Source organism: Rhinolophus sinicus, chromosome X (assembly GCF_036562045.2).
Source record: "Rhinolophus sinicus isolate RSC01 chromosome X, ASM3656204v1, whole genome shotgun sequence".
In the NCBI taxonomy this organism is placed as follows: Eukaryota; Metazoa; Chordata; class Mammalia; order Chiroptera; family Rhinolophidae; genus Rhinolophus; species Rhinolophus sinicus.
Genome location: NC_133768.1, coordinates 4,131,169 through 4,158,406, shown reverse-complemented (window position 1 = coordinate 4,158,406; position 27,238 = coordinate 4,131,169). Strand labels below are relative to the sequence as shown.

The following is a 27,238-nucleotide window of genomic DNA, read 5'->3' as shown; positions in this document are numbered from 1 at the left end:
CTTCCCATCAGCCACGACACTCAGACGTGAGAACTCCCTGCCTGCCTCCACCATGCCCTGTGGCTTGCTTTCTGGTTTTTCCTTAGAAGCAGATCACCACACAGTTTTGTCCACACTGAGCCAAGTTCACTGACTCACGCTGTCATTTCCTGCTTCTAATTGGCATTGAATTTTTATGTGACCCTGGCACCTGGAGATGCCGAATTTTCTAGCTCTGAGCTCTTCTGACCTCTGTTTCTGCCGAGCTGCGAGGGATGGGAAAGGGGGCTGGTTGACACGCTGAGTTCTTTCTGTTCACTTCTGAAAAGTACGGTTACATAAAGTCCATTGTTTGCACATTTCTGCTACATACTTTACACGCTGGTTTAAAGCAGGTTTAACTCAGGTTTCCACAAGGTGCTAAGGTCTGTGTTTTAGATCGGAAATTCCTGAAGGACAGGCCCACTCCTGCTTCTAATCCGCGGATGGCCCACACCTTCTTGGACCTCCCAGAGGACACATGGACAGGCCAGGAGGCGGGGAGACGATCCGTCTTAGAGCGAGAACGTCATTTACCTGCTGAGTAACTTACACACCACTGGGGTATGAAAACCAGCAGGTGTGGTGGAGCGTTGCGGTTTCTAGGTCACAAACTTGAACACGGTTTGACTTCTTGAACGCATATATGAGTGTTAAAGTGACAACGTGTGTGCATGTGTGTGTGTGTGCCGTGACCAGGTATGTGCTGGGGCAGGCTGCAAATGCCCAGGTATTATTCGACACAAGACAGAAGGAAGGCTCATTGCAGCAGCCACATCGTGGAAACGCAGGACTAAATGCTCACTCTTCTCTCCAGGGAGGTAGTTCATCTTGAGTGGACAGACAGAGTCGAGTCAGAATGCCTGAGCTCGAGTCTGCCATCGTTGGGCAGCTCATGCAACGTCCTCGTGCCTCAGTTTCCTCCACTGTCCAACGGGAGCGTACATCTACGAGGGGGGTTGTAAGTGTTATGGACGTAAGTTTTATATAGAAGATGAGACACGTACACCATGCACGTAGAGAATCACTCCATCAGTGCTAGGGGCTCAGGGTACGTTTGCTCGTGTCAGTGCTGTTATTAAGTATATTCTGCGAAAGACCCTGACGTCCACCCCACAGTACCTTCCTGTGTCATGGCCACCTGCAGTGGGACCGCCTCCAGCAGATGGGGCCTCGGGGAACGCCTGGACACAGGAGCCCACACACAACTGCTCAGGGACCCCATGAGATATGACCACCTTCACCCACAAGTCAGGGACCCGTGCCCTGAGCAAGGAAGCTACATGGATCCAGAAATCACACCTTCCTATGTTTCGATGCACCTCACCTTCTCTCTCCCCAAAATGCATGTCCACAGTGGCCAATCCATTGGGTTTTTTCCCAAAGTTGGAAGTGTGTTTTTTCCCAAACACACTGCAAAGCCAAACGAGCATAGGGGTTTTCTGGTCTTGCCTAAAGCTACCACGGTGACCGCCCACAGGGCCACACTTGGTTAATAGATGGGATAGAGGGACCCTGCTTCTGCTGGTCCAATGCCACAAATCTGGGTGCTTTTTAAATAGCACAACCAAGGGCCGGGGGGCGTCTTCTGTCGAGGGCCACGCAGGAATTATTTTCGGCTTCGTGGGCCATATGGTGTCTGTCCCCACTGTTCGGCATGGCTGCTGGAGTGAGAAAGCAGATACAGACAATGCACGCGGATTGAGCGTGGCAGAGGGCCAACGGAACTTCATTTATGGACACTGAGATTTCCATTTCGTATCATTTTTGTGTGTCACGAAGTATCTCCTTTTGGTTCCCCGCCCCCCAGTCATTTCAGTATATATAACAACTATTCTCAGCGTGTGGGGAAGAATTGCTGAAAACAGGTGGCAGGCTGGATTTAGCCTGTGGGCCACGACTGCCCCGTGACACAATCCATGCTCCTTAACTTGACATCCCAGAGCGTCCCAGGTTTCTCTGTCATTGTGCCACCCAAGGGAAGGTCTTTGCCTCCGTCTGTCTTCACTTAGTAAGACCCTGTTGTTTAAGGGCTGGCTAGAGACCCACATCTTCTGTGAAGCCTGTCCATCTCCTGGTCGTCCTTCTAAACACATTTATAAACATCCAGGGACCGTCCAGTGGGATACAGGCTACTTCTTTTATAAGCACAACTGTTTAACTACCCGGCCCACTGAACACCCTAAGTCTCTGGTCCTTTCTCTGTACAGTTGTCACCATAATATACACCTGGTAAGGTTGCTATTGTGAGAATGAAAGACAGACAGTACATTTAAAACACTCAATACGGTTTTTGCATGAAGTAGAAACAGAAAATGGAACTATGACAGAGATGCCGAGTTGTAACCATACGCAGTGACGTGGGTTGATGACTGAGTGTGTCAAACGCACACTGTCCCTACCCTGCCACGCTAGAGCTGACTGTGGTTACATCAAACGTGAACGCCCCTTCCAGATTAAACATGCTGTAAGGCCCAAAGCACGTCTCCTTCTGAAACTGCTATTTCAGGTTTTTGTGGGGGAAGTTAAGATGTTTAAATCTGTTTCCTTAGAGCAGTGGTTCATAAATAGGGCTACTTTGCCCTCCCAGGGGACACGTGGCAATGCTGAAGACATTTCTGGTTGTCACACAGGGGGAGGCTGTACTACTGGAATCTAGTCCGTAGAGACCAAACGCTGTATTAAATATCCTACAATGCACAGGACAGCCCCCCACACCGAAGAATTACCTGACCCCAAGGAACAATATAAACATGGTTAAGAAATGCTGTCCTAGGAGAGAGGGAGAAGTGGGGAGAGAGAGAGAGAGAGAACATGGAAAGATAGGTAAGACAGGTACAGTGAGAAAGACAGAGACAGAGAAAGAGAGGGAAATACTCTCAAATGCATACTCTGTCTTCAAGTACACTTTTCAGGCAATTGAGTCACTTTTTGTTGTTGAATTACTATGCCCCAAAAGCAACTGTTTTGTCTTGTCAAAGAGGGGGCTACTCACTAAAGATCCAAGGGTATACCAGATGCCCGAGTGTTTGAAAATTGCTCCGTAGAGGCGGGTGCAGGACTTGAACCAACGTGGAGGATTGGCTGTCAGCAACGGAACAGACTTCTCCTAAGGATGCAGCAGTCGGCCTCTCGCGGGAAGAACGGATGTAAGATCAGAACAGATGAAAACCATCCCTAGACATAACCGGGGCTAGGAAACCAAGACACACCTTCACTTGACGTGATCGTAAAAACATTCAAGAAAAGGCTCTGCTCTGGGAGAAGCCATATAACAGAGCAATGGACCGTCTTGAAGGCCCAGATCAAAGGTAGGTTTCCGAACAGCAGGCCATCCACAGGTGAAAAGATGGACTCAGCATCACACGTCATGTGACTTGGGCGTGAGTTGATTCAAAACGGTGTCACCGCTTAACTTTTCCTGGGCCTCTCTTCTCTCTCCTACTCAATTATCAACTAACTGAAGAAAAAACTTAGGCCATATCCTTATCTGTATTCCTTACGGCTAATCTGTTTAATAACGCACTCGGTGATAATAATTCTCCACTCCTCTGAAAAGCAGCGACACTTTTCCTAATAGTCACTGTAATGAAACCTTCAAAGCCACCGGATGTGACGGACGCGTCCCTCTGTCTCCGTAACTCTGACTCTAAGAGGTGACGTATCGCCACAGAGACCCTGAGCTGGACCGGGAGCGGCCGGCGCAATAGACAAGTCGCTGATTTTCGACTTTGAGACATCGCTAGGAAAAGCCGGCTGCTACCGTGGACAGCGCGAGCTGAACGGGTGCCACAGATGCTTTTCCTGACCCTTCCACTTAATAGAATCAGAAAAAGGAAACCTCGAAAGTTACATCACATGCCTAACGTCACTCATCTCTTGTGAGCTCACCCAAGAAACCAGTCTCGGGGTCCCCAGCTCAGCTCTCCTGCCTTGGACCGGGCTTTCTTGACCTTCACACTATTCATACTTGGAGCTGGCTCACTCTCAGTAGTGAGGGGCGTCCCGAACACTGTAGGGTGTTCACCAACGTCCCTGGTCCCCACCCAGCAGGTGACAGGGACACCCCCTCCTCCCAGGCAGGACGACCCAAATCGCCGTAGACATTGCTAAGTGTCCACTGAGCAGCAAAACTGCAACAGCTTCAAATTCTCTGCCCCAAATCTATCTTCCTTGACTTCAGTCGTTTAAAAATACCTCCAAACTAGGTGACACATTTTAGCACTGCTCTGTTTCTGAAAACCAAAGCCTTTAGGAAACGATCTTCTACCGCTAAGTAACACCACGTTACCTTCCTTCCAGACTCACTCCTTATGTATTTTTTCAGCAGTACCTCTGTCTAACGCTTTCATGTTACTGTTTCACTCCCTCAAGACTCAATGGCCTCGTCTCTTTACACTTTGCTCGTTGAACCCGTCTCAGTGGCATGTTGGCAGAGTGCTGAGGGAAGGACCTACCACCAAAGGGTCTATTTATCAATGTGTGGGTGGAGAGCAGTGGTTCTCCACCGAGAGTGAGTCTGCCCCCTAATGGATGGTTGGCGATGTCCGCACTCGTTTTATGGTGGTCACAGCTGAGTTGGGGAGCTCAGGGGTGCTACTGGCGCCTAGTGTGCCAAGAAGCCAGGCAAGCTGGTAAATGTGCCACAGGACATAGGACGACTTGAGCACATGCAAAAAAGAACTGTCCATCCACAAATGTCCACAGTGAGGAGGCTGAGAAGTCACGGTGCAGGGGAGCAGTGGGGGGACAGCAACCCCTGAGGCCGGCAGCACGCAGAATGCTTGAACCCCCAGGCCCAAGCAGACCAAAGCAAGGGGTCATGTGTCCCCCCAGAATGGCAGAGGTGTGCAGACTCAGCCACCCTGAGGGGAGCAGCAGAGGGGCTCGGCCAGTGCAAACCCGGAAGGAAGGCCACTGGGGGAGGAAATGGCCTGATTTCCCCCTTCCTGTGCCTCCCGGCCCAGCTGGAGCTCCCCACTGGCTATCCCTTCCCTCCCACCCGCCTGCTCTTTTTTCTGTTTTGTTTTTTTACCCCCCAGAATTTGTTTCCAGTTATGTTGAGATATAATCAATGGGTAACTGACATATAACATTGTGTATGTTTAACGCGTACAGTATATTGTTTTGATACCTTTACAGATCGCAAAATAATCACCACGAATAAACGTCGATCCCCACATTACACCACTCACAAAGAAAGGAACTCAAAATAAATGAAAGACTTATACATAAGACCTGAAACCATACAATTCCTAGGGGAAAAAACACGCACGCGCGCGTACACACACGCACACACGCACACACACACACACACACACACACACACACCGGGGAAATGTTCCCTAATGTTGGTGTTCACAGTGATTTCCTGGATAAGACACCAAAAGCACAGGAAACAAAAACCAAAATAAATTCATGAGACCACATCCAACGGAAGTTTCTACACAGCGAAAGAAACGATTGACAGAATGGAAAGGCAACCTACGTGATGGGAAAAGTTATTTGCAAATCCTACATCCAATAAGAGGTTAATATCCAAAATATAGAAAGGACTCAAACAACTTAACAGCAAAAAAAATAAAAAATAAAATAAAAAACGATGGGCAGAGAACTGGAATGGAGAGTTTTCTACAAAACATATTTCACAAGGAATGCGACCCCCTCATTCCAGACGCTGTCACTCATGAGCTGAGTATGTTCCTAGTAGTATTGGTTTTATTTCCTCCTCCTGGTATCCACGTCCTATGTAAAAGTCACAGGAGTGAAGTGCTGTCAAATATTCGGGAAGGTTCCCCCCACCCCAGGGGTGCAGTTCTCAACAGGGGGAAAACAAGGGAGCTACACCCAGGAAATAGGACAGTCAGGACCAACAAACTGAGGCAGACCAAAAGGAAAAAGGTCGTGCAGGAGAGCTGCTTGCGTGACCAGCGTCTGTAACCTGCGCACAGAGCCGTGGGCCGATACTGCAAGGGCCACACTTAGGGCGTCTCTCAATGAAATGGGGGCTACCTTCTCCCCGTAGCTGCGATCTCGCCTGAATAGAAAGAGGACAACTCGCCTACAATTTGCTCACAAGCAGCGACTTTTTTTTTTCTCATTGGAATGAAAAAGTAATTACCTGTTAAACCACCGTAAACACAGCTAAATGCACAGGACATCATTGCATACATCCCATCGAGTGCCCCGTTCCTGTACACGTATCACGTTTTTCTCAGGAATGTCTCATTGCAGCGAAATCCCTTTAACTATGTCGAGGCTATTTTCAGTCAACACTGCAGGCAATGGTATCTGGATTGCCGTTTCTAAACAGGGCTCTTCGAAGGTCTGCCTGGAACTGCTCTCCATTTCCCCAGAGATGTTTTTCTAAGCTCTGCCTTCATGTATTCAACTCACACATACATTGTATGCTTTCAGCCATTATAAAAAAACAGAGGCATTCTATATACATTCAATGCTATTTTGTTTCACTTTTATTTTTTTTATTTTTTTGGCGTTTTACCATAATGGGTGCGTATTTCTCCTCAGTGAGATATATTTCATTTATACTTGTAAAAAATTGCAGGTGTAATTTTTTTTACAGTCGATTAACGAATGCACCCCCTCCACACACACTCACGCACTTCTCCACACACATACACACAGCAGCTTAAAGAGATGGTTCACCGATTACTGGTCACACTTGACTGACCTTAGAGAAAGAGAAATGGAGGAGGGGAGAGAGGAAGAGAGGGAGGGAGGGAGAGAGGGAGGGAGAGAGGGTAGGAGAGAGGGTGACAGAAGGGCAGCAATGAAGAAAGTGACTGTATAATTACAGGAAAACATAATTATCGGGACCCACCTGATAATATGCCGCCTGCCCTTCTTTGCCCATGTGCAGTAGACATTTCAAGACTCTTGAAAGCAGAGACCCTCTCTGGCATAATTGCTAACCCTACCTCACAACAAACGAGGCATTCGGTTAAGTATGTCATTAAATGGATCCATTTAAATGCGACGCATTCAAAATCTTCTCAGGGGATAATTCTGACTCTGATACTTTGTCCGTGAAAGCATCTCTTTGTTAAACGCTGACCGGCCCCAGGTTTTAGTATGTGGTTTTACTTAATATTCCTAATCTGTGGGGCAGAGAGCATTCTTGCCACTTCACAGAAAAGGGAACGATAGTTGAAGAGACTTTTCATAGCTCAGCCAAGGCCATCCAGCAACTGTGCTCAAGAGCCTGGATTTTAACCCATTTTAACTTGGAACCAAAGCACGGCGCTCTGCATCCCTCACGCATACGCATTCTGCCAAATCCCCCAACTGGCCAAGCCTCTGCCAGGCTCCCGACACATGTCCACACACTGCCCGGGCCTGCTGTGTCTGTGCAGGTCACGAGAAGCGGCAGGGTCGATCTGCCTGCCTGTCTGTCTGTCTGTCATCTATCTGTCTGTCTGTCTGTCTATCTATCTATCAATTCCATCCCTATATTTATCTTATCTAATCTCTTTCCATCTATTTATCTATCCATCCATCCATCCATTGAACTATTCCATCAATGTATCTAATATATCTCATCTCTCTATCAGTCCACCTATATATCTATCCATTCTATCTATCTGTCTATCTATCTATCTATCTGTCTGTCTGTCTATCAATCTATCTATCCATCCATCGTCTGTCTTACCTATCTCTCCTGTATCTCACCTATCAGCTATGCCTATCTACCTGCCTATCAATTATCCATCTTATCTTATCGATATATCTGCCCACCTATCACCTATCTTATCTGCTGTCTATCATGCATCTCTCTATTACCACGTATCTGTCACTCATCTATTATATACATATATAATTTATATTTACATACATTCAGTTATACATAGCCTTCATATTACACATCTCCTTTACATATTTATAGTCTATACTATTATATATTATATAATACATTATTACATATTATGATAAATAATGTCATGTATTATAACATATTTATATACTATGGTTCCATATCCTTCCTGTTACACGGGACAGCCTATTACATATTACGAGGGTTTGGCTCACAAGATTGGGAAAGCTGAGGAGTCCCCGACCTGCCCTCTCAGCCGGAGGCCCAGGGAGGCCGGTGTGAAGGCGTGAGAACCGGGGGAGCCATGGTCGCAGACGCAGCCTGAGGCAAGGCAACAACCACCTCCCAGCTCGGCCAGTCACACAAACCCTCCCTTCCTCCACTGCTTTGTCTTTTCAGGCTCTCGACAGACTGGACGCGGCCCGCCCCGTTGGAAGGGCCATCTGCTTCCCTCCGTCTTCTGACTCAAAGGCCAGTCTCATCTGGAAACACTCCACGACCCAGCGAAGTTAACATGTAAAATTAACCACCGCACTCATGTATATGGATGTCCACCCAGCCAGCCATCTGGCCAAGCATTTTCCTGGCTTGCGCGCACACACACACACACACACACACAGAACCATCCCGGATAATAATAGCATCAGCAAGTTTGGGACGCCGGTCTTGCCCATGGAACGGCACTTATGATGTGTAAGTTGGGCTGAGCCTGACTGTCATACGGTCCTGCCTCCCAAAACCATGCACACCACCTTCTTCCTTCCCTTCTCTCTCATAGCCTCATTGCTCTTTACAACTCAGAGTCGTCATAGGATCAGATCTACGTCATGGAATAGAAACAAACAAACCCATAAAAAATGGGTGGCTTCTCCAGCTTTCTCAGTTTAGCATGTGTCCCTCCGCTGTTTCTGCCCCTTCGCCCCTTTCTTCCTTCTTGGGATGTGGGTGTGATGTCTGGAAGTGCAGCAGCCGTCATGGGGCCACAAGGCCAACAGACACATGAGAAGGAAGTCAGAGCAGGAAGACACACAAAGCGTGTGCTGCCGGTGACGTGTGGGGGCTGCAGAGCCAACCCTGCACATCGAGAAACGCGTGCAACAATGCAGCTCATGTTCTCATTCGATTTTGACACCTTTGATTCAAAAGCGTGTTTACTTTGAAGAAACTGTACTGTGTGAGCTCACTTCAGATGGTCACCATCGCTATCATGGTTGTTCTCATTCACTGGTAACAGAGACATGTTTAGAAAACAAGGTGGCAACGCATGAAATTACCACTTCTAGGTCTAGGCAGAGTCTTTCCAGGAATAATAAAAACAAAAATCAACATCCATATATTTAAAAAAAACCAAAAAACACATTTCGTTCTTTCTATGTTTATAGAAAACATGCATTCAAATAGCTTAAAAACGTGCAGGAGACAAAAATGCCGGGATTGTTTTTTGCTTCTTACATTTTATTTATAGCACTTTGCATCTGATCTTAAATTAAAAACTTCCGACATTTTTGCTGACAAATTAGCAAGTTTGAAAACACTAAGTCAGTAAACAAATCGCAAAGACGAGAAATCATAAAAAAATGAAATACAATAAAAACGTCTCTAAAAATGAAGCAGGGACGGTGTACAATGAAACAAGCCTCATGGATTTCTGACTTAAAATTCGTATTCATTCGAAACTAACACACGCTGCTTCAGATTTCTGTGTGTCGGCCCTTTGTAATTATGTAAGTGAGCGGCTACATGTGAATTACTGGGAAATAGAACTTCACGATTTTTCTCCTAGGGAACTCTTGGATGGGGTTACGACTGCAATTATAAAACACTCACCTGACCACTTGTTTTGGGACCATGCTGATGAATTGCCAGTATCACCGCAAGCAAGGAAAGGCCCATGGCTTAGTTTGGGTGTCGAGGACACAAACGGGAGACAAATAAGCTCTGCCTCGTAGGTCAGCTGAGGGAGGTCTAAGAAATCACTGCCCAAGAAAAACCACAGACCTGGGGCTAAGACTTGTGCCCCAACCAGCATGACACCTAAACCTTCCCTCCGTGACACCTACTGTCTTGTAATGCGTCTGAAAAGGAACTAGTCATTATGGGCGGTGCCAGACGTCACACCTTATCCATCAGTGTTCGACTCAGCTCTGATTTTCCACTGCCCCTCCCACGGCTCCTTGCACACCTTAGCCAATAAATGCACACTGAAGGAGGGCATCTCGACGTCTAAAAGAACGGCAGAGTGGAAATACCGCGATGCGTTCATTTTCAAGAAACGCCACGAGCCTCCCGGGACAGTGGCATTTGTAAGCCCGTCTCAGGGAAACCAAACCCATTCCCCCCAAGGGAGTGGACATTCGTGGAGCCCTCCTGGGTGGGAGCAAACCCACTGGCAGCCTGCATGTGCAAACTGTCTTGTACCTGGAGCTCTGGTTAGAAGTGCCGCATCTTAAGTGACTTCATGCCATCCTGACCGTCAAAGCCTGCTTTCTCCCCACCCGACCCTGCCCACGGGGGCAGACAATCTTCCTGCAAGGATGCAGTCATTCACTCAGATCCAGAAGCAAAATGAGGCTCCTATGAATTCTGTTCCCTCCTCCTACTTCCTTGAGCTCATCTGTCAAACCAAACCCTGACACCCCACTATTCGCCTTCTCCAAGTTTGAACGGACCCAGGGAGTGTGGCTCGAAACAAAAATCACGCATGAGCAAGGGTTTCATTTCAACTCAGATGGCAAACCTCCAGGATGTCTTGACTGCCGGCTGGTGAGCACATTACACTTTGCTGGACCTTTGTTCTTTGTCCACTGCCCTCAGTCACTTGCCTGGCTCTTTACGTTTCCATCACCCTTGCCAATTTCGCGAGGAGTTCACAACACTGCTTCCGCCTTTGCTGAGGAAAACGGAAGGGTTCGGAAGAGGGTGAGACAGGTCTCCACCCTGCATGCCCCCTCCCTGCCTCTGCTCCAGCAAGGTCCCCTCTGGGTCCTGCAGGATCGAATTCTGTCTCCATGGGACAGCTTCCCATCAGCAGACAAACAACAGGCTGTCATTTCTCTCATCTTAAACGAAATAAATAGAACCCGCTCCCACCTCCAGCTCCCATCACGTTGTTCTTTGTTCCCCATCACAAAACTCCTTGAGAGACTTGTTTACGGTCATGCTTCCGGGTTTCTTTTGGACCCTTTCCTTCTGAATCCAGCCCAGTCAGTTCGCCAGAACCACAGGCCTCAAAACCACCAGTGGTCAGGAGGAAGTCAGGAGGCAAAGGGCTGTGTTGCGTTTGACCTTGAGACCACTTGGTAAATAGTACAACCCTCAACTAGAAATAGGCTGCACAGCATGCCTCAAAAAACACAAAACAAGTCAACCAAAATACGCCTTTTACCAGCTAACTTTAGTCTCCCCTGTGTTTGACTTTCAAGTGAGAAATCTCTGCTGACGATGAGGTGATGACAAGATACCTTGTTCAATAATGAGAAATGGGATCAGATCTGTAGGTTCTTATCTGAACCGTGCGACCCAAACACGTGGTTGTGAGTACGCTTGTAGCCGCGTGACTCGGTTTTCTTACCTTTGTCTGCTCCGTTTGGACTTTTGTCCCCTTTCTTCTATATGTTGACCTGCCGCGAGCCAAGGAATACATTTCTTACCTTGTGCTTCTCCCCTCAAACACTGTTTAAGAACAGTCAGTTCCAGTGTCCCATTCAGCCGCGTCTGTAAGCGCACAGGACGACAGGGTTTGATCCGTGAGTACACGACACGGGTGGCAGACCGGTGAGGGGTGCGGGAGCACGGAAGGGCCTTCTCAGGCTGGGAGGGTCCATCGGGGCACGCGACGCTTCTTTCCAGGATGACTGTTATGCTTTCAGAGGGCGCACACGTGCTTTAGAGAGCCCTGCCAAATTCTGCGCCTGAGTCTGCCGTTTGCTAACAGCCGGCCTGGAGCGTGCTGTGGAATCTGAGTGTCTAAAAATATAATAACTGAAGAAACACACAATGTAGAACACAAAGGAAGCGAGAATTACGGGGCTGCGTACATGGGAACCGCAGCGCTTCAATGACAGGTCTGAAAAGCGTGGTCTTTTCTTTCAAGACTCTGTTCTCCCTTTTATATTTTGTGGGGGTTTTGTTGTTGTTGTTGTTGTTAATGGTTCTGATTCCGTGCAAACAGAATGCACCACAAAAGCTTTGAAAGGGAAGAAGGAGGCAACTCGACATTAATTCAATATAATTAATGCCAACATGGTCTTGAGTCCACAAACAATTATTGAAAAGGCAAGAGAACTCTGTATGTCCTTCCTTAACTGCTCTTTGCTCTTTTCCAAAACCATATCATCACGCATCCCTTGTTCCCAAGAATGGAACTGTACATTATTCCAACGGCATTTCTTGCTTCCTCTACCATGACCCCCTTTCACCACCAATTCTGGCAGAGGCAGCGTTGTCTCTGGACAAGTCACCCTCCGTCCCCTCCACCAGAGACACGCTCCACCATCTCTAAAACCATCCCCTATTTTATGGTAACTGGTGCCATATGTTTTTCTGCTCTTTGGTGTTTTTTTCAAAAATGTTCTTCTTAGCCAACGACCGCTGATGGACGCCAAGAAAATAATTCTTTACAGGAAAAACAACTGAAATGACACAACCACGAAGAGGGACCCTGTCTTTATCTGAGGTGTTCAGGAAGTGACTTGGAGAACTCTGAGACCCAGTGTCCTCTCCTTGAAGGAAAAGCACGATCTCATGCATATTCCCGACCAGAGAAAACTCCCGTGGAGAGGGGTGACCCTGCAGCTGGGCCCCTCAGTTGTCCTAAGGCTTAGAATCCTAAGCAGCTACGGCTTTGATTCACGTCAGCTCTTTCATGTTGCTTTGTGGGCACCTACAGACTTGAGTGTGTGAGAAATGTTTGGGGGCGTGGAGGTGAAGGGGCCAGAAGCCAGAGCCCAGGCTGACACTGGCCGGGGAGGGGATGGGAGTTAGCAAACGGCGACAGCAGGCAGGGACCACAGTCTTCACAAGCTGGCTCCTGAAGGAAGAGAGATAAGGACGAAAGATGTAAAGGTTGGCGCTCGTGTTATACCTGAAAATAAAAATGTCTAACGTTAAGGGAATAATTAGGGAGATTTGTTATACACCATAGGATGGAAGGGTACGGAGCCAACAAAGTAATGGCTTTTGCTATTTCGGTTTCTGTTCCTAATTGCTACCGAGAAAGTCAGCGTAAATTAGAAAATTTCAGCTCTTCCACGCGGGGAGCTGGAAATGGGAAGCACATCAGCTGGAAGCCATGGACGTCGGGAGCTGAGAACAGGACCCAGACTGTGGGGCCTGGAAGAGCTGCCCCAAGGTAAACGAGGTAAATAATCTTCCTTCTGGTTCTTTCTACCCTTCCTGTAGTCTCAGCTGCAGCCATTACAAACCTCTCTTGCTGAAACACCTTTCATGTTTAAAATGCTACAGATATTTACCTCTTACGTGGCTTCACGCCCCGATTAGCAAAAACGCACCCGTCGCTTACCTCGGTGAACATCTTATGTGCGTCACCTCTTCCTTAATTAAATATATGCTTTATGAATAAATGCATGTGTGCACATGTGTTTGCATGTGCACCAACCATATGGAAGAACTTGTTACAGTAAACTCTGGTCCGTGGCTTGGCCACTGCTCATGAACTCAGCGGACCACTCAGAGAGTGGAGGCGTCTGGGAAACCACACGTCCAGAAGAGTCACCTGTGACTCTACATTGCACAGGACACAGCAGGCTCACTGGTGAGCCGTCTGCTGTTACCATTAAGCGCGTGCTGGAGGACAGAGGGTTCCTGTCTCAGGACTTTACTCCCAGGACCACACCTGTGACGCATAAATCTCGGCCATTGTGCAGGCTGAGGAGCACGGGTTTCTCTCTTTTCTGCCACCTTCTTGGAAATGCCTCTCTCATCTGTCGGCCTGCTTAACCCCCATCCTTTCATCTCTGCGGAGTTAAGCATTTGTTCTGCTGGAAACACCAGAAGCAGGATCAAACCTCACAAAAGGGAGAAAGGGACCTGTTGGCGGTCAAGGTTCCCGTGAATTATATCACTGTAAGAACCACCTTCATAAACCCACGTTTTTCTTTTCTTTTGCTGTGCCAACCCGGCCAAGCTGAGAGGTGCAGAGGTGAACACAAAACCCTCATGCAAATGCCACATTTTACTTTCAAATTCCTCAGCACAATTATCCATTCTGTCCCAGAAAACTGGTAATAACGAAGAACAGCAGATAATGGGTAAGACTCCGGCAGACCAATTATAATGACTGCTAAAAGGTATCTTTCTGCAAACTCGTTCTCAACTCTTTGGTTCTTTTGATTTATGCCAACCGCAGCTCATCCCTAGGTTCCGTCCCTCGTTTTAAGAGATGGGGTGAAATCTTTTACATCTAAGGAGGTGGAGGGAACCCAATTTCTTTTCCATTGAGACAAGACAATTTGGATCATTACCAGCAGCCATGCCGAAGTGTGGGGGGAACGGTGTAATGTCTAGAGTGGTTTCCTTCAAGGTGTCACGAAAGCCACAGCTTTGGAGCAAATAAGCCTATATTTTAGCATGAATTTCCCAATCCTTAAAGACATGTATCGTCACCATGCCAAGACCTCAAGAAATCTAGGTAGCTGCTAAAGAAGGCGGCCCAGAAAGGTCTTTTCAAAACACAAAGAAGATTTGTATACAGTTATTTCTACGTTTGGCAGCACCGTCACTGGGTCAGCTCTTCCCTCTATACAGTTGTGTTCAGTGAAATCAATAAATAAAAGACACAGGAGCGCAGGCTGGAGAGCGCTGTGCTGGACTCTTGAAGCTCAAATCTTTAGCCCCCTCTTGCCCTCTAAAAGAAAGGGTTCGCCAAGCTGTGTTCAGGACTCAGCTTGGTTCCCGGTTTGTAGCAGAGCTTAGCAAGCAACAGCCCACAGGCCCAATCCGGCCCTTGGCATGATTTTGTAAATAAAGTTTTATTGGCACACAGTCACGCCCATTTGCTTACATATCACTTTTGGCTTCTTTCACGCTACAACCGCAGAGTTATTATGGCAATGATGTGTGTGGATGGAGTCAGTGAGGTTGGGCCAAAGCTCCGCATTTACAAGAACAGAATTACAGGAAAGGGGACACTGCTTACCAGCCAAAAGCTGGACACCAACGCACACCCAGTTTCCCAAAACTCTAACATTACAAACCTCCTTTTACACAATATAAGGCGCATCAGAGGATTATCGTGTAGGCAGCAGGGGAGGGAAACGTGGTCTCCTGGTGGTACGTGAGCAGACTGGAAGACGTCTACCTGAGATGACCAGTGATGTTGTCCATTCTTGCCCTCTGGCCTCTGACAAGCAGCAACTTGCTTTGGTCCCAAGTCAAGGTCTCCTGCTGGCTAGCTACGACCAGGCATCTGTGACTTTGGTGTATTTCATCAGTGCTCCATGTTGGGGTTTGGGGTGAGTGATAATAAAAAGCAGTTGCTCTCCAGCCACTCTGTCCGTGCTTCTATTTTATGGGAAGAAGCTCACGAGACAATTTAGCATCCTTGGATATGTAGAGGAGGAAAAACTTTTCCTCTACCCTCTTAGGTTCTGTGATGGAAGCTTGCAAATTAAACTGATAAAAGGCAGACTGACAATAAAAAGGATTTATTTATGGTCATGGAGGCCTTCCTAGAAAAGAAATGAAGACTATACTGTGGCAGTGTGACTCAGGAGCTTACGTACCCTTTTTACAAAGGCGATGCATTGTTGATATATGATAAGAAAGGGGGTTTAGGCTTGCAGGGATGCTCAGTTGTGAAAAGGTAAATACGTGGGAGAAACTAAAGGAAAATATGTGTTATCTTAGCAAGGTTTGTTTGTGCAGACCCATCCCAGGGCTGACCTTCTGTCTCCAATCACAAGGGCTATTCTCTGCCTGGTCTGGGAGGAGAGAGAGGGGAACAGCTTCACGAAGGGAAACCTATACCGTTTTTAGGGAGAAAGGGGGACAACACAGGGCTCTTTCTACATTTAGAGCCTCCTAATCGCCTTCAGCTCAAAGTAATCCTTATGCCAAAGGGGCATATTTTGGGGTGGCATATTCTGTCCCCTTTCAGGATGAATAATCTTCCATAAATACTGATTTCCACTCAGAATCTCAGAGTAATGGCACCTGATCTGGAAGCAAAGTGTTTGCAGATATAATGAGTTAAAAGCCCAGAGACGAGATCATCCTGGATTTAGGATGAGCCCCCAAATCCCATGACAAGTGTCCTTGTCAGAAGAGGGGAGGACAGAGAGTCACACAGAAAGAAGAACCGTGATGACGGAGGCAGAGATGAGGGTGATAGGACCACATGCCACGCAGCCACGGCTGGAGGCCACCGGAAGCTGGAATAGGCGAGGAAGGACTCTTTCTCAGACGTCAGAGGAAGCTGACACCGCTGATACCTGGGTTTCTGGATGTTGGGCTCCCTGAACGATGACAGAGACCATTTCTGTCACTGGACGCCCCCAGCATGGAGCCGCTTGTCTTCAGTGCAAGGAAACGAACACACACAGCAAAGGTCTCACCAGCACCCTTTAGAGGTAAATGCTGCCATTTATCTCCGTGTACCCAAAAGTCCCTACCCAGCACTGACATGTCACAGCGATTATGCACTAACTGTGGAGTCCTTGGACTTACGCTGGGCACTGTGGGGGGCTTTTTACACTATGTACATTTCAGGACGTTCACATTTAGGAGTTTCCATCCTGTGCCTCCACCTACCTATCTCCAGATTCCCTTCATCACCAGGACTTCTGAAATATTTCATGGACTCATAGGCCCTTTCCTTCTTTGCCAATTATCCTTTCAGCAATGACGCTTCTATCTACAATATTTTAAAGGTTTCTTTCGTCCTGGTAGAACATCTTTTCACGCAGGGAGCTGTCACTCAAAGATAGAGCTCAGCTCGGAGGCAAGACCTTTTCATTTATCGTTGCGCACTTCTGGTTACTCGGGTTTCTGCGGTTCACACATTGGGAAGCGAAGGAAGAGTTCAGGCCAACACCTCCCAGCGCATGGCGCTGAGAAAGCAGGGAATGTCTCCCCTGGATGCGAGGCCTTCATACAGACTCATACCTGAGGACTACGAGCTTGACATGCCGCAAACCCATGGTTTTATTATGAGATAGAGCAGTGACACGCGGATTCTCAACAGCTCAGGAAGTCGGCACCGCTCACCCCCATGTGGTCCAGGGTCAGCTGTCATCAGTGCGGACAATGTCCACAGCTGGACAGTGTGGGCTTGGCCCTGGACCGGGCACGGGCAGCTGTTTCAGCACGAGTTTTGAGCTTTGATAGGACCACATTCTTACGCTTCACAAAGCCTGCAACACACCATCCCCTGAGGCAAGTGTGAGCACTGTATTCTCCCTCGATAAAGCAGCGAGACACCCTTCTGTGTCCTCCAGGGTTTGCGCCCACGGTCATGACTACACAACTTAACAAGAACAGACGGGAAGAAACAGAAAAGAAATCCGCATTCACTTCCCTCGATTCGGTCCCTTTGGTACAGCGCTTTTGTCCCTTCCTTGCAGGCCAGGTGGTCCCAACCTGAAGTCGGACGTCTTTGTGTGGATGAAACTCCATGGACTCCACAGAACGGAAATGCCACCATGTCTCAAAGGCCACTTGTCTCCCACAGGGTCTGACAGCAAGAGGGTGTAACTGAATCATGGCAGGGACTTCCCACTGTTTGCATTCTCTCCTGGTCACACATCGTCCTGAGTGCTTTCATGAGGATCTCTTCGGATACTCAGATTAACATTTAAACAGGAGATTAAATCGGGAGCTGAACATTTACACGTCTAGATTGAAAGCCGATTGTCCTATGTCATGGGGGTGGGTCTCACCTGATCAGGTGAAGGTCTGACCAGAGCGAAAAGGCTGACTTGCCCCAAATAAGGGGGATTCCTGCTGCCCGGCTTCCGTCATACCCCCGATAGAACACTCACTAACAATGTCAAGACATGCTGCTGTCCCTTTATTAGAGAAGAAGAAAACGTGTGGAGCACCAATAATTTAAGAGGAAACGTTTGGATTCCCAGTGGGAGAGGATACGTCTCACAACCTGCACGGTTCCTTGCCGTCTTGCTGGGTGTCATAGCAGAGATATGACAGGAGTCGTCGTAAAATATTTGTAGGTCAAGGATTTACTCACGCACCCCGTGACCTCACGTCTTTGTCTGTTACACGTAGCCAAGGAAACGCCCATGGTTGCAAACGTGGAGTTTCAAGGGGACTCTAGTGGTTTACCTGGAGGAAATGTATTTGTAGAACCCACAGTGAATTCGGAACAAATTTTCTCCCCTTAACATTTCTCTTCTTGTTGAGTAATTTTTAGTAATTTTTTTGTTGTTGTTTTGGAATAATTTTAGATTCACAGAAAAGTGGTAAAGATAGTACATTCCCTACCCAGCCTTCCTCCAGCCTGCTAGCATCTTACATCACCTTGGCGCATTTGCCAAAACGCCGAAGCAACCTGGGGACCTTATTATTCACTGTATTACAGAACTTTGCGAGGATTTTCCCAGGTTTTCCAGTGACTATCCATGTCCTGTCTTAGGGTCCCACCGAGGACACTACATGGCACTTAGTCATTCTGCCTGCTCAGTCTCTTCTACACAGTTGCTCAGAGTTTTCATGACCTTGATGGTTGGACAAGGGATTTTCAGGCTACCCCTCAATCTGGGTTTGTCTGATGCTTTTCTGATGACTAAGCTGGAATTATGAGTTTGGGGCACAAAGCCCCCAGAGATGAGGCGCCCAGCCCTTCATATCAGGGGTCCCTGACTTGCCCAGGACTCATTACTGTGACATTCTCTTTGTCACCTGGCAGGAACAGTGTCTACTGACTTTCTCCACTGTTAGTCATTCCTTGTTTAGTGTGACCTGGGATTTTAAAAAAATGTACGCGTTTTCCAAGTACCTAAAGTTATATTTATTTCTTATTTTTACGGGGTTTCTTTTTTCTGGTTCCAACTTACTTCAAATTCAATTGCATCTTTGTTGCTTTCTTCCAGGAAAAGAAAAAGGCGTAGCTACCACACTCTTCGTAGAATTCTCCTGCTTTAAACCTGGAGGCTATTCTTGGCTGGAGGAAAAAGAAACCCATACTTGGAGCATCTCCAAAAGCGGACGGAATGTAATAAGTATTTTATATGCATTCCCTACTTACATTTCACAGGAGCCCTCTAAATTAAATATTAACAAACTGTGGGGTTTTTTTTTCAAATGAATAAACCAATTTCCCAAGGCCATAGTTAAGACAGTGAGTAATAAAACAGGTAGCATAGAACCCAAATTCTTTAGCTAGAGGATCAAAACCACCCACAACCATTTAAAATTTCACACTGAACACTCTGCGCCATGGACCCACCCCCCAAAATGACATGTCTACGCCCTGAAGCGTAAGCATTTCCTAAACATCAGTGCCCTGACCACTCAATTCCTGCTGACCTCATTTCTGTCACGTCTGACCTTGTTTTCTGCCCACTCAGGGCTGCCGTTTCTCGCTACGACATGCACCACCCGTGGGGACAGTGGCACCCCTACGGGGCAAACACCGGCTTCTAGGGGTGAAAACATTGTACCATTTTTCTGGAGAAAGCACAGAGAGGCCTGCAGTACATACACAGATGGATAGTGGAACTGCAATGTTAAACTTTCATGGAGGGAAAGGGAACAACTACAAAAGAAAATGTCCTGGGGCAGCCGGATAGCTCAATTGGTTACTGCAAGCTCTCAACAACAAGGTTGCTGGTTCGATTCCCACATGGGATGGTGGGCTGAGCCCCTGCAACTAAAGATTGAAAACGGCGACTGGACTTGGAGCTGAGCTGCGCCCTCCACAGCTAGATTGAAGGACAGCGACTTGGAGCTCATGGGCCCTGGAGAAACACACTGTTCCCCAATATTCCCCAGTAAAAAAATTAAAAAAAAAAAAAAAGAAAGGAAAGAAAATGTCCAAACAAACAACGGTGTGATGCTGTGCCTGACGCGTTCTTTCTCCACGGTAACTGAGCACCCCTTACTTCATCCCCTCCACTCCTTGCCCTTCAGCCATAACCAAAGAATGTCACACACAAGATATTATCCGTGCATTTGTGTCTCTCAAGCATGACGTTCTCCAACGCCTCCGTCCATTTATCTGTATTTGCTAGAAACCAGCACTGACTCTAGCACACAGAAGGTGCTAGCTAATCGTTTCACAGCTACACGAGAAAACCCACTAAGAAACAAAGGTTAATGATACAAAGACTCGTAAGAATTGAACATTTCCAGGGATTAATCTTCTAATCCTCACAGCACCCCTGGGAGGAAAACACTGTGATGGACCGTGCCCGTTTTGGAAATGAGAAAAAATAAGACACGGAGACTGTAGGTCAAGACCCCCAGTCATCACAGCCAGTAAGAGAAGAGCCAAGGAGAGATCCCGGAGTGCGTCGCCGAGAAGCTAACCCTCGTACGGCCCCTTTGAAACAACGCAGTGTCCGAAGCAGCTCCGCCCTGGAGAGAAGCATCCCTTACGCTGAGGAACAAGAAACACGCCCATCATGAATAACACGAAACCAAGCAGAGGGCCACTCTACTGTCACAGAGTCCAAACGACGCTAGGAATCACTGAAACATTTTACACTGTGCTCCATAGTTGGAATGCACGAAGGAAAATCAATGATTGGTTCAGAAAGAAAGATCCGATAGAAAACTGACTGTGATTTTGCATAGATGGAGAACCCGTAACCCATTCTTGATGGTATCAAGCGGACAACACCCACTCCCAATGCGAGGGAAGCATCATGGTTACCTGTGGTCAAAAGGTCGGTCTGCTCTGTTGGGCCACTGCTTCAATTCGGCAGGGTCGGCCTCAGAGAGATTTTTAAAAACTCAAATAAAATCACACACCTTCTCACGAAGTCACCTAACGCCACAAAATGTGTTGGAGTCATATCCCACAACCCCATGTTGGAGCCTCCAAGACGATTCACACACAGGAAATTCAAGGCACTGACAATTGTAGGTATTAACATCTCACAGTTCTGTCTACTCTTCCATCAACTCTTCGCTTCACAACAGAAGACAATTCCAGGGAGTTCCATATTTGGATTCGAGTCTATGATTTCTGCAACATGAACTCAGGTTATGCATAACACAGTCATTCTGGAAAGCTCTTATTTTGTCAGATGTGTCCCCGAGTATAGGTCCACAAAAATCACAGTGCCTAGAAAATGCAAACTTTTATACCCTAGGATTCTGCGAGGAGGGCAGGTTCTCTCAGTTTTCCCAGGTCCGCTGCAAAGGATTGTTCTGTGTTTTTTTGTTTTGTTTTGTACAAAACAAATAGAGTTTTTAACATTTGCTTTGCATGGCTATTATTGGTCTCTTTCCACATTTCAAAAACTCTGCATCCAAGCCCCACACTCTGTGAATAAATCTAGAGTGCCAGCTATGATAATTCTGACTTATGAGTGAGTGACTATGATAATTCTATCTTAATTCTAATGATAGATGTGTGTAGAACAGTTTGTTCACAAACCACTTTCCATGTGCTGTTGAAACTTATTCTCGGCAGAACAGAAGATGCCAGCACTGTTATCAGCCCTACCGGACAGAGGCCAGCCCAGGAGAATTATCACTCACCGGAGGCGGTACGCATCATCGTGTGGGCAGCTGCAGTAACAAACAGGCCAGTGTGCTCTGGTTCAAACGTGGTCACGCTCGTGTGCAGTGTAGAGCTTATGCCACAGGACGCTAGAAGCCTCTGCTCCATGCAGTCATTCGGGGACCTAGGCTGTCACGCTTTGCGTCTCACGGATCCGTGTTGGCATGAGTCCTGCAGTCAGATGGAAGGAATCCTGTGAGACATTTCTACACTTAGGCACAGGCACTTCAGCTCTGGTCAGCTTCTCCTTGGGAGGACAGAGGCAAACGTAACCATGATGGACGGCAGACATGGGCCTGGCTGGGCACATAGAAGGAGGGGTGGGCAAACACTCCTGAAGGTACGAAAGAGCCCAAACAGGATGGAACCAAGGTCTTCTGACCATACGTCTCACATCGTCTCTCTCCATCACTGCCTGAATGCCCCTTTGGCCTGGTTTAATTAAAGTACCCCTGCATCCAATGGACCATTTCCTGATTGCAAACATTTTTTTGAGAAAGGATATAGACATCACCTTCAGGCCAACACTCTACCTGCCAATATTTTCCTCCAGGAGGAAATGGGCTCTCATCTCTTGAGAACATGTTTGATCCCCAAAAGGTAAGGATTTCAGGGCACATCTGAGCTATAGGGCACACAGATATCACGAGCATGCAAAGGATTGGGTGAGATGCTGTTTATTTGGTTTTGCCCAGGGTTCCCAGCACCGGAATCCTGCATGAATGACTCACAGCCTAGGTGCCTAAGCTTTGTAGGTACCTGTAAGTAGGTACTACTGGGACCCATCCTCTAAGACTGGTGGCCTCTGTGGGTCAGGAGAGTCATGCAGAAAGGAAGGCTTTCGTCCAAGAGACATAGAAACATCTGTCCACACAAACACTCATACACCGATATTCACAGCAGTGACACTGATAATAGCCCCAAAACGGGAAGCAGCTCAAATACCCATCGACAGATGAATAAATGTACAGAATGTGGTGGACCATTATCTGCTCATAAGAGGGAATGAAGCTGGGACACATGCTACGACGTGGATGAACCTCAAAAACATAATGCAGAGCTGAAAGAAGCCAGACACAAAAGGTTACATATTATAGGTTCCTTTTATAAGAAATGTCATCCACAGGGACAGAAAATAGACTGGCGGGGTTGGGGGGGTGGGGGCATGGGGAGTGACTGATAAGTGACTGCTAACGGATACAGATTTTCTTTGAGGGAGGATAAACATGTGCTAAAGTTGACTGCAGCGATGGATAGACAACTCTGTCAATCTACTTAAAGCACTGAGTTGTCGAGTCTGGTGGGATTGCAGGGCATGTAAATTCTATATCTCAAATAAGCTCTTATAAAGACAAGAAAGGAAACCCTTTATAAAGGCACATGGTGGGGGGGGTGTCAGGGAGGCCTGCTTCCTGGAGACGCCGGAGAACCTCGGGGGTCCCAGAGCAACACCCACCAAGAAAAGGAGCCGACGCGTAGCTATGACCCAGAGCACATTCCATGAAACCAGTTACACACAAGACACCAAGTATGTGCCACCACACTTCCCGTCGGTACAGCCTCAGTTTCCCCCTTTCTGCACCATGTGCACAGACCCAGGCCATCCAGGAAGCTGAGCATGTGTATCACCGATTCCATCAGGACTCGGCCACAGGGTTTGCCCAGGACCGTGCTGAACTTGACCCGAAGCCTTTGATCGTAAAAAACAGCCAAAGTGAAGGAATCAACACACCCCTTGTGTTCTGGAAACCCACTCACTGCCCAGAACCTGCCTTCCCTGTGACATTTACGTATGACTCACAGAGGCCCCTTTGTTTACCTGAGGACAAGGCCAGACACAGACCCTCCAATGCTCCATCCTTTGTCTCGCAAACGATTCACTGAATTGCTCGTCTCCACTGATCAACTAGAACAAAATGTCTGCTGACCACACATTGGTTCGGCTTGTTTCCTAGCCCAGGACCTTTCGCTTTGGTTCACCCTCCACCTGGGCCAGCAGACGGCACCTCCTCAGCACAGGCTGGCCTCAGAGAACACATCCTCTGGCCCAGTATGGGGTCACCCCACCCCCCACACCTCATTCTTTCTAGAGCTGTAGGTCGAGTGTGGTCCTCTCTGTAGAATGAAGGCCGTTCTTGCCTAACTGTTGTGTGTGGACCGTGTTCTGCCAGTCACGTTAGCTGTCCTGGACCTATTGGGAGTCTCTTTCCCCTTTGGCAGTAATCCTATTCGAGTAAATGTCTCTCCTTGCTAAGTGCAGATTTGGTTTTCGTGTCTGGTTTGTTGGGACACCCACAACCCCCTGGGGCTCTTAGGGGACAATGTCACAAGCCTTTCCTCACGACGCCACTGCTAGGTCCCACCTTGGCTTACTTTTCCTCACCCCTGATGGAACTGACGCATCAATACATCCCCTGGCTTCTCTGTTAAGCTCCCTCCATCCTCGCTCTGTTTTCTTTTAACATATTGAATTCCTCCCCATGATAAACAGATTCCCAAAATAGCAATCTTTGGTAAGTGATGGCGAACTTTTGGAAGAGGGAAGGAGACCTTTGGGTGACGGTTGTCTGAGTGTCTGTAGCGACAACTATGGACATTTGCAAACACAATGGATCAATGAAGTCAGCCTGGATTGTCACACCCCCACTATGCAATGTTTGAGCAAAGTGTTTCGGGGCCATGTTCCATCTGGGCTGCAGGGTTCTCTTGGTCCTTTCTTCTCTTTCACCGGCTGATCTGTGCCCAGAACGCCTCCTTTTTACTGAGTTTCCATGTGTCACTGTCTTGAAACGCTGAGTGTTTACCCCTGCAGTTGTAGCCAGCTTGGGAAATGACGCCATTGGATCATTGCTGAGAGACGCTGCAGGAGTGTCTTTGTGTCACCTGGACCCTCGGAAGGTGACCCAGGGTGCTTTGAGCAGTGAGGACCGAATCCCTTTTGCAGGCACATTCCCGTCCTGCTCACCACTGGAGGTCTTCAGTCTCACGTGCATAAATGTTTCCGGGGAAGAAGACACTGGGTTGTTGGTTTCAATCCCTTGGTAGCCACCATGTTGTGGGCTGAGCTAAAGAAAGAAACCAGTTGTACGGCGCTCATTTCCAGCTCCTGAACGCTGAGTCTATGCATGGGAAGCAGCGGAACAGTCGGTGGTTCGGGCCAGGGTCTTCATCTGCCCCATTTCCTGACGCTAACCACACCTGTTCCAACGAACCCGGGTTACGGTGAGGCTGGCATTAGCGTGCCTCGTCTAGAAGGTCCTCTGTCAAGAGCTGTGTTCGAGGAGGAGGATGGCAGACCTACGTCTATCCTACAGGCAGTGGAGAGCTTTATTTACAAAGTGCTTTAGACAAAGTCTTTTGCAGAACACAAATAGCAAGCGATTATTTTCAAAGGACTATAATCCACGTAGCCAAAAAGCTCGTTCAATTGAAATGGCATTAGCATACATCTTACTTTCTGGAAAGTGTACTGGAACTGCGTGAGATACACATTCGATGTGTGTTCGCGAGAGCTGAGCTACTGAATAAAGAGGAGAACCAGGTCGTGACGGAAAGACCTGTTTCCCACCTTGCGGAGGTTCCATTAACTCGATTCGAGCAGTGTGTCTTGGATTCCTCGGTGTTTGCAATGAGGCACTGAACACGGAAGCGGGATAACAGGTTGGGTGAGATGTGCTGCCTTTTACCAACACACTTCAATCTGCCTTTACAGATACTCCAGTCAAGAATTACTGCTGCCAATGCCAGCGGATGACACATTCCTGAATTTCTATGTCCTTGTTTGTTTGTCTGTTTTCCCTCCTAACTCTGTCCAAACTCAGTGCGTAGACCAAGTAAACCGTGGTATCTACTTGGAGCCAGACAACAGTGCAGACCCGAAAGGTAAATAACTTTATCCCCTGGTTGACATGTGCCTGATTATTTTAAAGAAGATACGTCAATGACTGTCTGGCACTAAATAGTCACATTGCGACACTCTCTTCTTTGATTGAAGGCTCTCTGGGGTCACTGAAGAGTCGTTTGCAAAACTGCCTCCTGATGCATCATTTTACGGTCGTGATCCCCGAAAGCCCAGGTAGGGGCTCTGCCCGCAGAGCTGGTGATTCCTTTCCTTCCAAGACTTGTTTCAAAGCAAGAGGCAGCTGGGGGCGGGGGGGAAGGAGGGTCAAAACAGGCTCTGTTACCTGTTGTGATAACAGGCTTAATGCGACCGTAGTAAGTTCTCTTTGACACCTTTCAGAAGAGACAATTGCTCCTAAATACACATTCACAGAAACAATTCAAGGGACACAGAAAAGATACATTTCTCTTCCATCTAAGCCAGGGGTGTCCAAACTTTTTGTAACGTTTTTCACCAAGGGCCATATGCGGTAAAATACACAAACAGCCGGGCCCCTCATTCGAGGTGAAGTACGTATTGCCTCACCTGGCTTATTTAAGTAAACTAAATATATCTTTGGAATTCGCTGCGGGCCAATTAACAATGGATCGCAGGCCGTAGTTTGGACACCCCTGATTCTAAACACAAGATGATAACCTGTGTAGCAATATAAGAGTAGAAGATGCTAGAATATCGAGGTTAAGGCTGGAATCCAAGAGGCCTGGACTCAGAGTCCAGCCTCGCCTCTCACTGTTTACACCCACAGGGCTTATAAATCGAACTTTTTGAGCTCAGTCACCTCAGATAAGGCAAGACGAGCCGTCTCATCCATCCGAGTTGGTCCACGTGGCGGACTCACTTCCAGGATTTACGGAGACCAGAAGCGACCCACGGGCGTTGACTGCCTTTCCTGAGCCCACTGCAGGGCTGTGGCACACAGCCTGCCCTTGAAGCATCTGACAAAAGAAGGCAGTGGCGGCCGTGGGAGCAGAGCAGGTGTGAACAGTCTAAAACCACGCGGAGGCTGAGATATGGTGTCGTGCGGGAGACCCTGCTCCCTGCGCCATTTGTCGTGCGGGAGACCCTGCTCGCTGCGCCATTTGTCGTGCGGGAGACCCTGCTCGCTGCGCCATTTGTCGTGCGGGAGACCCTGCTCGCTGCGCCATTTGTCGTGCGCAGAGGCCTTCTCGCCGCGCCATCTTTCAGGCGGGGCGGCCTGCGGGGTCTCTGCTCCCGCTCCCCACATAAGAACGCAGGATATGGTGAGGCTGAAAAGAAACACCCACGGAGCCATAGGTAGGGGAGTCATACCACTAAGGTCTCACTGGAGGCTGGGCCCACCGGACGCTGACCTGCCGTCCGCCTTTCCGCCAACCGACCGACTGACCGACGACTCCTCCGCTCTCCTCGACTCTGTTCCTCTCTCTCGGCCCTCCTCTTCCGCTCTCTACAGCTCTGCTCGGCTCCTTGGCAATCCTCGGCAATCCTCGTAGCCGCAGCAGTTATACCGGCAGCCAATCGGCTAACCAGCCACAGCCGACGGCCAATCAGCCACAGCCGACGGCCATCCACCACCGGAGCCAGCACCCTTCCACGTGAGGCCGAGAGCCTGTAAACTACTCTCTGGGGCTCTGTCCCCACATATGGACAAACTTTGCTGCTCACGTAGACTCCCCCTAAGGATATGTCCTTGACGTGAATGTGGGTACTGGGTCCCCCTCACCACAGACAGCAGGGCAGCTTGGTTTTCCACCTCCACCAGGCCCACGTGTGTCTTTGTCCCGTGGCAGCTGTGTGCAGGCTG

The 27,238-nt window shown here is 48.1% G+C and overlaps 1 protein-coding gene across 4 annotated transcripts in view; it reads right to left on the bottom strand.

The window, feature by feature from the left end:
• Window positions 1-27,238, bottom strand: part of PUDP (pseudouridine 5'-phosphatase) — a 485,786-nt gene that overhangs the window by 366,137 nt on the left and 92,411 nt on the right. For 3 of the 4 annotated variants that reach the window (XR_012493488.1, XR_012493490.1, XR_012493489.1), the window contains exon 4: window positions 21,533-21,725. The gene's annotated coding sequence lies outside the window, so the exon portion shown is untranslated. Of the gene's footprint in view, window positions 1-9,279; window positions 12,879-21,532; window positions 21,726-27,238 lie in introns of those variants that run through there. The other variant, XR_012493491.1, reaches the window with a different exon arrangement.